The 11158-nt window shown below is 47.8% G+C and overlaps 1 non-coding gene across 1 annotated transcript; it reads right to left on the bottom strand.

The window, feature by feature from the left end:
• Positions 1–10860: 10860 nt before the first annotated feature.
• TRNAA-UGC (transfer RNA alanine (anticodon UGC)) lies at positions 10861–10932 on the bottom strand. The gene has a single exon. It is a non-coding gene; the product is annotated as a tRNA-Ala (tRNA).
• Between the last annotated feature and the right edge of the window lie 226 nt (positions 10933–11158).

The raw sequence follows: 11158 nt of genomic DNA, 5'->3' as shown, positions 1-11158 counted from the left end.
ACAATAACAAAGAGTGTCACACATTAAAGGCACTAATAAATACACACAAAACGCCTAGCACAAAGTACACGATACGTTAATAGAAAAATCACTTATCGCACTATACGTAACTTACATGACGACTATGTACATAAGATGCTACGGCACAAGCTATTTACGTACATCATTGCATAGTGATGGCATGACAGTTTTCTATGCAACTGTGACGTCCCCGCCAACACGGACCGAACCCCAGTTCTTTCAAGATGTTTAGGCTCGTTTCTTAAACCAACACAATTAAAAAAAGGAAAAGAAAACCTTCGGTGTAACGAATGGGCATTCCGGAGTTGAGTACCTAAAAGGATTATTTCTACTATTCTCGCGCCCCCGTCCCCCCGCGCAAACACGAGGACCGGGCGGCGCCTTGTTGTCTACAGACAGTGTGACAGTGTACGGTGGCAATAATCAGCGCCGCACACCCTTCAGATTTGTGCCATGGGGGAGCAGCAGAGCACCTTTTGTTGGTTCGGGGAACGCGACCATGCTGCAGCGCCTGTGCCGGGCCCGGCCTGACTTTCCGTCAGCCTCCGTGGCTCCAGGGCTCATTACTGCGTTCGGCGCGGAAGGCCACCCACGGCGTTGAATGACGAAGAAGCGGCGGCTGTGGAGAATTTCGCAGGAGACACCACGCTGCATGGAGACATCGAGACTCGTTCTGGACATCGGCTCATCAAGAACCAGAAACCGGGCCAGTTGGTTCGGCCGAAACCATTTTGGCACAACACTGCGAACTCCGGACGTTGGCCATTACAGACGACGCACTTTGTTGGAAGCATCGGGACCATTGTTCGCACGTAATAAAGTATTCGGACGGCTCGCCCATCTCTCTCCCTGAGGCTTGAGTTTGAACATTGTTACTTGCTCGGCTTTGCTTGAGAGAGGGTTCTCCGCTGATGTGGGCCGCGGGGCTGGCCGTCGAAGACGACACACTCCGACTGACAAGAAAATATGTCGCGTCGACAGTGGCGATTGGTTTGGTGCCCTGGTAGGGCGGAGTCGGGTCCTACGAAAAGGGACTACGAGAAGAAGCGAGGGGAGTCAGAGGATAGGATGCAATGAGCTCGAGATGGTAGAGAAACGAAATGGAAAAGGAAGATAACGGTGCGAAGAGATAGCGATGAGAGGCGATGAGATGATGACTGGGGCAAGGACAGTACGATGAGGAATGAAAGTTAGGGATATTATGTGAGTGAATGGAGCGTTACGAAAGAAGGCTAAGATGGAAATCACTGAGAGACACGACGAAGGCGACGATGACGAAGACGATGAAAACGCTGCCGAATCGGACAATGACCCCAGAAAGAAGCCCTGAGCCCCGACTCGAACAGCCAGCTCCAAGGCCCCCGTCAACATGGACCTTTCGTGAGACGCACTTTATGCACCTTATTTAGATTAGCTTTGCGGGAAGGGAGGTGGCGTGTTGAGACATTGCGGGTTTTGGTAATTGATAACTTCATCGTGTTTGTGTCGTCATGCGTTTGCTTTGCATCGTCGCACTATTGTATTGTCAAAGTTATTTCCCTTATGTATCCTCCGTAGCACGTCGCGAGTGTCTAAACCATGTGTTATAATTTTGTGTAGCGGTTGTTGTAAGCGGGCAGCATGTTCGTACACCGTTTGCAATTGGTAATAAATAAATTGAATCAGTAAACAGTAACAGGTCGTAGCGTCTCTTACTTCCCGGCCCCAGCACGAATTCCTGTATGTGGGAAGTGATTGAGACACACAGCCAAGAGGGAACCAGATAGACAAAGGGGTTGAGTGGTCTTCCTTCTCGTTGGTAATCGGTGGCGTAGCAGGCGACGTCTCACAACCCATAAACACTGCGGCATGAACACACTGCGGCATGCACACACTTGCGCCCAGCACGCAAAACCAGCCTTACTATGCACGACCAGTGCCAGCACACCTGGCTTCCATAGTCCGCAGCCCAAACACCCAACCCTACTATCAATCATGGCACCCGACGAGACCTACATGCTACTATTGCGGATATCGTGGAAACATCACACGTGTCTGTCGCAAGCGTCAGCGAGACGAGCGTCATGGGTTTGACACCTACGAACGGGATGGCTATGCAACAGCAACCATTTTCCAGCACAGTCCTTACGCAACGCTAGACGGCCGCTCTGCCTCGCCATCAGTAACTTTTGAAATGGCTTCTCGCTACCGTGGTGCCAGGCATCGCTTGCCGTCTCCTCTCTGTCGCTCTACGCCGCCACTTCAACCAGCCTCTCAGTTCACCGATCGTCGCCCGGAAAACTAAATTACGCAGCTTCTGCAGGGAACGCTGCATTTAGCGAAGTAAAAACAAAATCCTCCATAAAATCCTCATAATATGATATCTGTTTTAGTAGAAGCACAAATAGACACTGGTGCTAGTTTCTCAGTCATTCCCAGAGATCTGTGTACGCGTCTCCGCAAAGTTACTACACCCTACGGTGGACCTACGGTGGACCTACGTTGTTTCTGCTCAAGGGGACGCCATCCGACCTTCCGCCATGTGCACTGTTGGTCTCTACATTGATGGACTTCTCCATTATGTGCAATTTGCAGTGCTTAATTCGTGTACGCAACAGCTAATATTAGAATGGGACTTTCTTTCAACGGCGCCTACGTCCATCTGCTACCGGCAACACATCCCACACATGAACAACACCGCCTATTCGTTTCACGCCGATGACACACCACTTCGTTTTAGGGGCAAAGCTCCTTATAGCGGCACCCGCTCGTCCCTCATAGTCGTAGTAGTAGTGCGTAACCAGTCTTACATTTTGACCTCCAAAGTGCCAGTGGGAAATTTTTTCTGTGCGTTGTTCAACAATAAAAAATTCGCAGCGTGCGCATTAACTAAAAGACGAATTCTCCTGTCTCTCATTCCCCTCATTCCCCCTTAGCAGCCATTGGCATGTACATTGAGCACTATCTGACAAGAAAGGGTAGCTACGTTGCACTCGCTGTGCGTAACCTCCTTGGTTTCAGAAAGGTTTAGCGAGCGTTGGGCCGCAGTTCCATGAATACAGTGAACTAGTATATATCAAGAACTCGAAATGGTTTAAGGTAGGAAGTAGACACAAAGCGCAAGCCGTAAGAAAGTGCGCGCGTGCCTCCTCTCGTTCAGTCCTTAGATTGTCCCGCCTCACTCTCCATTATTCACTCCGGGGATATGCTACCATTTTTATGCTGCAGAAGACACTAAGCTACCTCCGCACAGTCAGCGAATTGCTACACTTCTGTCTGTTGTCATTGACTACGGCGATGTGCTCGTACAACCCTCCGTACGCTGTCTCACCAGAGAAATAGCCTTCGCAGCAGATCTGATACGTTTTGACGATGGCTTCGCATTCGTTTGCGCAACAAACCTGACGCCCGAAAAAATTCTGGTTCTGAAGGGCTTAACGTTGGCTTGCGTCGCTACGCCGGAGCCTTTCTCTTTAGTAACTATACAAGACGCTTCTCCTGAAGATCCTCCTGTTGAACGTTCCCCATCCACATCCACCCTCAAAACTACCATCAGCTCAGACCTGACCCCGTCACAAACCCAACAACGGTTTGCGTTGCTGATCAAGTGCGAAGCTTTGTTTGACGTCCATTCACCCGCATTGGGACAGACGTGCGTCACCATGCATCGCATCGAGACTGAGAATACGTCAATCATTCGTCGTCGGCCATATCGCGTATCAGTAGCTGAACGGAAGGTTATTGAAGAAAACGTTGACGACATGTTGTGACGGAACTTATGACGCCCCTCAGCTAGCCCTTGGTCATCTCCTGTCGTCTTAGTTAGAAAAAAATGGCAGCATATCCATTGGGTGCATGATGGAGAGTGGGGCGAAGCATCCGTCTGTCCATTCGTTCTTGCTTCCGTCCGTCCATGGGTACGTCTGTGTGACAGTCCATGCGTCCATCCGCCCGTCCGTGTGTGCTCCTGCTCATGCGTCCGCAAGTTAATCCGTGCGTCTGTCTCTGCGTTCATCCATGCATTTGCCTCTGCGTCCGTCCATGCAGCCACTGTTGTAGGCCCGTGTGCTCAGATTTGGGTGCACGTTAAGGAACCCCAGGTGGTCGAAATTTCCGGAGCCCTCCACTAGGGCGTCTCTCATAATCATATGGTGGTTTTGGGACGTTAAACCCTACAAATTAATCAATCCATATAGCCATCCATGCGTCCGTCCATGAAACTGTCTGTGTGTCCGTTCGTCCATCTAGTCAACACTCCCTGTACCACCATCTCGCAACTTTTCCCCATATATGCGTCCATCTGTGTGGCCGTTCATGCGTTCATCCACTTGTCCATGCCTGCGTCTGTTCGTTGTTGTTGTCTTTATTTCAAACAAATTTATGTGTCGGATACACGGGCAAAAGGCAGATGTCCTCTGCCTGACGGGACCCAAGTGCCCAAAAGCATCATTCAGAGCATACAATATAAAAAAAGAAATACAATATAACACACTAATATAGCATGCGTAACATTGTTTTTGTAGAGAGTAAATGGAGTACATACTTGTACAGTAATATAAAAGATTCATAACATTACAAGTAACGAAACCAGAGAAACTTACGACTGCTATATACATAACTTATCAATCTTGAGGACAGGATAGAAGGTGAGCTTTGATATATATTCGTGTGTCCGCACGTCCATCTGTGTGTCCGTTCCTGCGTTCGCCCATGCATCCACCCCTGCGTCTGTCCATGCATCCATCCGTACGTGCAGCCATCCGTGCGTCCCTCCATGCATCTGTGTGTGTGTCCGTTCGTCCATCTAGTTAACCTTCCAAGTACCACTATCTCAAGTATTTGCATCATATATGCGTCCATCTGTGTGGCCGTCCATGCGTTCATCCACTTGTCCATGCCTGCGTCTGTTCGTTGTTGTTGTTTTTATTTCAGACAAATTTATGTCTCGGATACAAGGGCAAAAGGCAGATGTCTTCTGCCTGACGGGCCCAAGTGCCCAAAAGCACCACTCAGAGCATACAATATAAAAAAAGAAATACAATATTACACACTAATATAGCATGCGTAACATTGTTTTTGTAGAGAGTAAATGGAGTACATACTTGTACAGTAATATAAAAGATTCATAACACTACAAATAACGAAACCACAGAAACTTATGACTGCTATATACAGAACTTATCAATCTTGAGGACAGGATAGAAGGTGAGCTTTGATATATATTCGTGTGTCCGCACGTCAATCTGTGCGTCCGTTCCTGCGTTCGCCCATGCATCCACTCCTGCGTCTGTCCATGCATTCATCCGTCCGTGCAGCCATCCGTGCGTCCCTCCACGCATCTGTCTGTGTGTCCGTTTGTCCATCTAGTTAACACTCCAAGTACCACTATCTCAAATATTTGCATCATATATTCCGCATATAGAAGCACCGCCATACAGCGGACATTCCAAGGACTAAACGAGAGGTGGCACACCCACATTTTCTGACGGCTTGCGCTTCGTGTCTACTTCTCACCTTTAACCACCTCGAGTTCATGGTATATACTAGTTCGCTGTATTTATGGCACTGTGGCCCAACGCTCGCTAAACCTTTCTAAAACAAAGAAGGCTACGCCCAGCGAGTATAACCTAGCAAACCTTTCTTGTCAGATAGTGCTGAATGTGCGTGCCAATGGCTGTTTATTGAAAATGACAGACAGGAGAATTCGGCTTTAATTAACGTGAACGCTGCGAATTTTTTATTGTTCAACAACGCACTGGAGAAATCTCCCACCGGAACCACCTTGCAGGTCAAAGCGTAAGAGTGGTTACACTATACGACTACGACAAAGGACAAACGGGTGCCGCTTTAAGGAGCTTCGCCCCCTAAAAGACGGTTCTGTGCGCTTCCGAGTAGATTACCGGGCGCTGAACAAGATCACGCGCAAAGATGTGTACCCTACGCCACGCATAGATGACGTGTTGGATTAACTACAGCGAGCTCAATACTTTCCGAGTCTCGCTTGATGTACGTTCGGCACATTGGCAGATACTGATGCATGTTGACTACTTGGACAAAGGTATTTTAGGACCAACACTGCTTAATCTGGCCATGAGCAGGGTAGCAGGAACATTTACCGGGACACCACGGCTAGATTCGCCATCTACGCCGATGATATTACTATATGGACAGAGGCAGTGGATTATTCTGACAAAGATTCAATGCAGACCGAGCTGCAGGCAGCCCTCGTTAGTTTAGAGTTCACTCTTAAGGAAGTAGGCCTGCAGCTGGCTGCACATAAGACAGAACTTATAAGTATAGACGGCAAAAATCGCACCACCCCAAAAGTGTGCATCTCACTCCTTATAGAATCACACTAATAATAAAAAGTGGACAAATCAAAGTTTTAGGTTTACCAATAGCCAGCTGCAACAACCCACAAAAGTGGGTACGTGGACTGTGGCGGGCATAGCAAGCCGCGCTCCATATGATACGTCGTCTGTTCAACAAATACGGAGGTGCACGACAACGAGCCTGTCGCAATCTTGCAGGAGCTGCGGCCGTTGGAAATATTTTGTACGGTGCCCCCTATACACGTTCTCTCCAACGGACATGCAAAGTTTGGAACGTCTTCATCGGGCTACTCTCCGTACCATCCCGGGGCTCTCTAAACACAATAAGATATCCACCCTTGAAAGCGGAGAGGGCTGCCCTCTCTGCAATACGTCTTCCATGAAGGCCACACTCGACACCACACCTACCTGGAAAGCACGCCGCAAGGTCGTCACCTTCTGCCCTGGGATTGTCAGTGACATGATGATGCACCTCTTCTAAAACAGTTCTTACCCCCTTGGGAAGCTCCAATGGCCTATCAACTGTTCCGTCACTCCATATCACGTCACAGTAATAGTGCCCGCCAGTTTCTTGCCACGCGACAACTCAGGGAAGCAAGAATAGATACCTTTGACATATACACGGACGCTGCTCACTCCGATGGCGATTTTTGGATAGCATGGATCTGCGCGCAGACCACCGAATACACTGGGGCTTACTGGTGCCATCTACTGAACGGTACTCCTATGCATGCCGAACTACTTGCCATATGGGGAGCGACCGGAAGCCTTCCATACACTCTACAGAAACCTTTTCGTGTCTTTACCGACTCGCACGCTGCATACTCGGAAATATTTCGCCCAGTCAGGATGCTACAGCTGGTGCTATTCAAAGAATCATTTGTAGGCATGAAAAAGCTGACAGGCCAATAGAAATTATCGGGACGCCGGGGCATACGGGTGTACACGGGGGCAATACGGCGGCACACGCCGCTGCTGCTTGCGAAGGTGGGTCGACCAACCTTTCTTTGCCCCCCCCCCCTCAGGGTGAACCCGTATGAGCTTTTAAGTCCAATAGCTCATTCGGTAGCGACAATGCACTGCGTACTCATGTCCCTGCGACACGCTAGTAAAGAACACATTGTGCAGGTTACCCCAACAGTCCTATTTCCCAAGAAATGTCCGCTTTCACGCTCCCAACAAGTCTTCATTGATAAAGCCTACGCAAATTCAACATACACACCATACTCTTTAGCAAAATGGCGACAACCGGACATTGCGACAGTGACGTGCAATCACTGCGGGCTGCGCTGCCATGCAGACCTTCGCCACTTACTGTGGCACTGTTCCACGTTTGAAAAAGGGCGAATGGCCATACAAGCATTGCAAACCACAAATTATCGTGAAGCGCTCTTTACGGACGCGGACAAGCAGTTAATATTTGCCCGATATGGAAGTCAGAGCGGCCCAATTAGACTGGTTTAGGGGGTGCGACAAACCACAGTACTGATCCTATACTACCTAAGTATTAGTGACGGTGAATACAATAGGTGTAAAACCTGTGACACTGTGAACTAGTAGTGTAGTTAGAAAGTCCTGCTTAGCCCCACAGAGGTCGTGTGCTTTCCCCTTTTTTTCTTTTTCAATAAAAGAGCTTCCATTCATCCTAATATAACGTTTGCCACAGGTGACCGCGTGCGCCTCCTGTCATCGTGTCGCCGTGTAGGTCTCTCCAAAAACATCTGTCCTGATACGCAGGACCCTACCCAGTCTTACGTCAAATTAGCGACGTCAACTACGACATAGCTCCATTGAAGTCTAACACGTTACCAAGTTCGTCACTTGCTGATATTGTCCATGTTTCGCGCATAAAACCCTACTTATATCGCACTTTTCTGGACTCGCGCGGAGATGGCGTTCCAACATCCAGGGGTCCTCTTAACGAGATGAAGTAAAGGAAAAGGAAAGACACAAGCAGCTAACAGGCGCTCGAGTGTGCCAATCAGCCATTGTGACTCTTGCCTTTGCTTTTTCCTCTGTAAATGCATTTTGCACCAACCGCGTAACAATAAGACAAGAAGTCACCATTAGGTAAAAAGTCACCAACCCCGTAACATTATGAACCGGAGTGTAGTCATTCGCTGCTTTCGGGGTGAATCTCCTTACGCCGTCGGTAGTGCGTCGGCGATGATGTAGTACTAATATTAGTCGTCGTCATAGTACTAGGTAGCCACCTCTCGTTTAGGGCTTGGAATGTTCGCTGAATGGCTCTCCCTCCATATGATCAATTAACAATAAAAAGATGCAAGATGGCGGTACTTGGAGTGTTCACTAGATAGATGGACGGACGGATGAATGGATGAATTGACAGAGAGACAAGCAATAGACGGACGCGCGTATGAATGCACGGACGGATGATGGATGCACAGACAGACGGATGAACGGATGGTCGCACGGACGGACGCATGAACGTACGAATGCATGGACAGACAGGCGGCCAAATGGATGGACGCACAAATGGACGGACGCAAGAACGAACGGACGGACAGAATGGTGTGAAAACTGACGGACGTTTCGCCCCACTCATCATCAATCTGTCCGTGGATATGCTGTGATTTTTTTTCTAAGCCACATTCGTATCTCCTAATGTTACAAGCTTTTCATTTTCAGTTGAGTTGTGTATTTAATTTCTGGCATTCTTTTAGAAGTTGGAACTCTTGAGTTTTTCGTATTTGTAAGTTCAGATCGGTGATGAATGACCTAAATAAATGTTCAATTTTCTGAAACTAGCTTCCCGAGCCTGTAATTTTGGGCTTATCCTGCACAATTGTCACCCACGTTTCCGCCTATGGGCCGCGCTCATTGTTTCATGGTTTGAGAATATCTGTGGTATGCGCTCCATTGCATTCTTCTTGGTGATAGCAGACGCAGCCGACACAGTGCAGACACAGTGTTAGCACTGTGTCTAAACAGTGTTACTGTGATCGCAGACACAGTGTTAGAAAGATGGTAGTGTTAAAAGCTGCGCAGGCATAATATAGAACACACTCGTGTAAAGCAGGCAAAGGAGAGGACGCTTGATCGCATAGGTTGTCAAACTCACTCATGAGCTAGTCGTTTTACTCGGACTCGCTCATAATGAGATCAAGCCGTGAGTCTGAGGGAGCCCGGGTGAGTAATATTTTCGTGGATTTGAGTCCGAGTGAGTCCGGTGAGGGAAATTTTCGCGAGTGGTTCACATACAGATTCGTGACTCTGAGTTCAAGTGAGCCCTAACTGCAAAATATATTTCGTGAAGGAGTCCGAGTGAGCTCCACCATTAGTTGCTGGCCAATGATCTTATCTACAAGTCTCGAGCTTTACTTTCAGGCTGAGAGAGACTCTAGCCCTGCATTAGACACGGTATAGGCTTATGAGGATGATGGGAAAATGACTTATAGCGCCACCTTAAATAAGGGAGTTTGCGAGCTCTGTGTTTAGAATAAATGTCCGACATTTAGGGATACGGCGTACTGTGTTATGTGTTTAGAAAATTTTGTTCTGACGGACAGTGAACATTATTAGCGTTTGAACAGAACATTTCGTCAGAACATCGTCAGACAAACAAAAGATTGGTATAAAAGTATTGCTATACATATGTACATCACATGATAATAAAAAAGCAAAAATGAAACGTTTATATGTACAAATCCCGTATTTACATAACATTTATGCCGGTATAGAACAGACATACGCCTACCAAAACAAGGCAGACTGAAAGACACGCTTCAGGCGTCTCTGTCTGACGAAACCAAAAGGGCAGGATAAGTGCCGAAGGAAATCCTCCTTAGCGAGGAAGAGTTCTTACCGAAAAAAAAAAAATCAGATAGCAGGTCTTTGTACGGTCACTCGAAGACCGGTAATAGTATCCTCGCCGCGATCGTACCAAAGACAGTCCGCACCAGCAACAATGAGAAGGCAGGTGAAGCGCCCTCGAGTACAACACCCAGATGAAACAGAGTGGTTTACGTCGAGACAGCGAAATCCAGCATGCGCGGCTCTCCAGAAAAACACGACCAAAATGCCTTGCCGCATAACATGCTGATTTATTTCCCCGAAAGAGCAGTTCGGGCACGTAGCTCGCTGGAATATCTTCCAAGTTTCGAGGTGGTGAAGGGTAGAAATAAAAAAAATCACCTATGGCGTATCGTTTTCTTGGTTGAGAACACTGAGCAAGCTGGTACGGTGGACTAGCTTGTTTCTCAGCTTTCCCGGTGTTTTTTTTTTCATCCATATTAATTTACAGCTGTGATGAGAAGAACGCTGACTGCTCGCTTCATAGTTTCGTTGCTTCGTTTTGCGGAATGTTTTTTCACAGGACAGCGGTCACCGAGAACAATTTGTTGATGGCAATTCACCTGGCACGCAGCTTTGTATGTTTTGTCAAAAGACGGAGGTTTTAACATCAGAAAAAGTTTGCAGAAATCGGTAAAAAGGATGACAAAGAAAACGTCCGTGAGCAGTAATGGTAAGTGCAGTGCCATTTTTTAGGACAGAAAAAAAAATTACGTGGAGGAGCCGGGGTTCAAACCCGGGATTTCTCGCATGCAAAGCGAGCGCTCTACCACTGAGCTACACCCCCGACACAGTGGGACAATGCCGAAAAATGTTGTGAATGCGTGGTCATTCTTTTGTGTCAACTTCAGCCTGTTTCGGAATAGGCATAAGATAAACAGAAAACTATGACAAGTTTTCACAACGAGGCGGAACCTTCCTTGTGCGCTTAGGAATAACCAGGAAAGATGAAGCCGAGCAGTGGTGGCGAGAAAAAAAACACAAGCGAAAAGATTGTGACTACAACGACGATG

Source organism: Rhipicephalus microplus, chromosome 3 (assembly GCF_043290135.1).
Source record: "Rhipicephalus microplus isolate Deutch F79 chromosome 3, USDA_Rmic, whole genome shotgun sequence".
Taxonomy (NCBI): Eukaryota; Metazoa; Arthropoda; class Arachnida; order Ixodida; family Ixodidae; genus Rhipicephalus; species Rhipicephalus microplus.
This window is presented reverse-complemented; position numbering and strand designations above follow the sequence as displayed.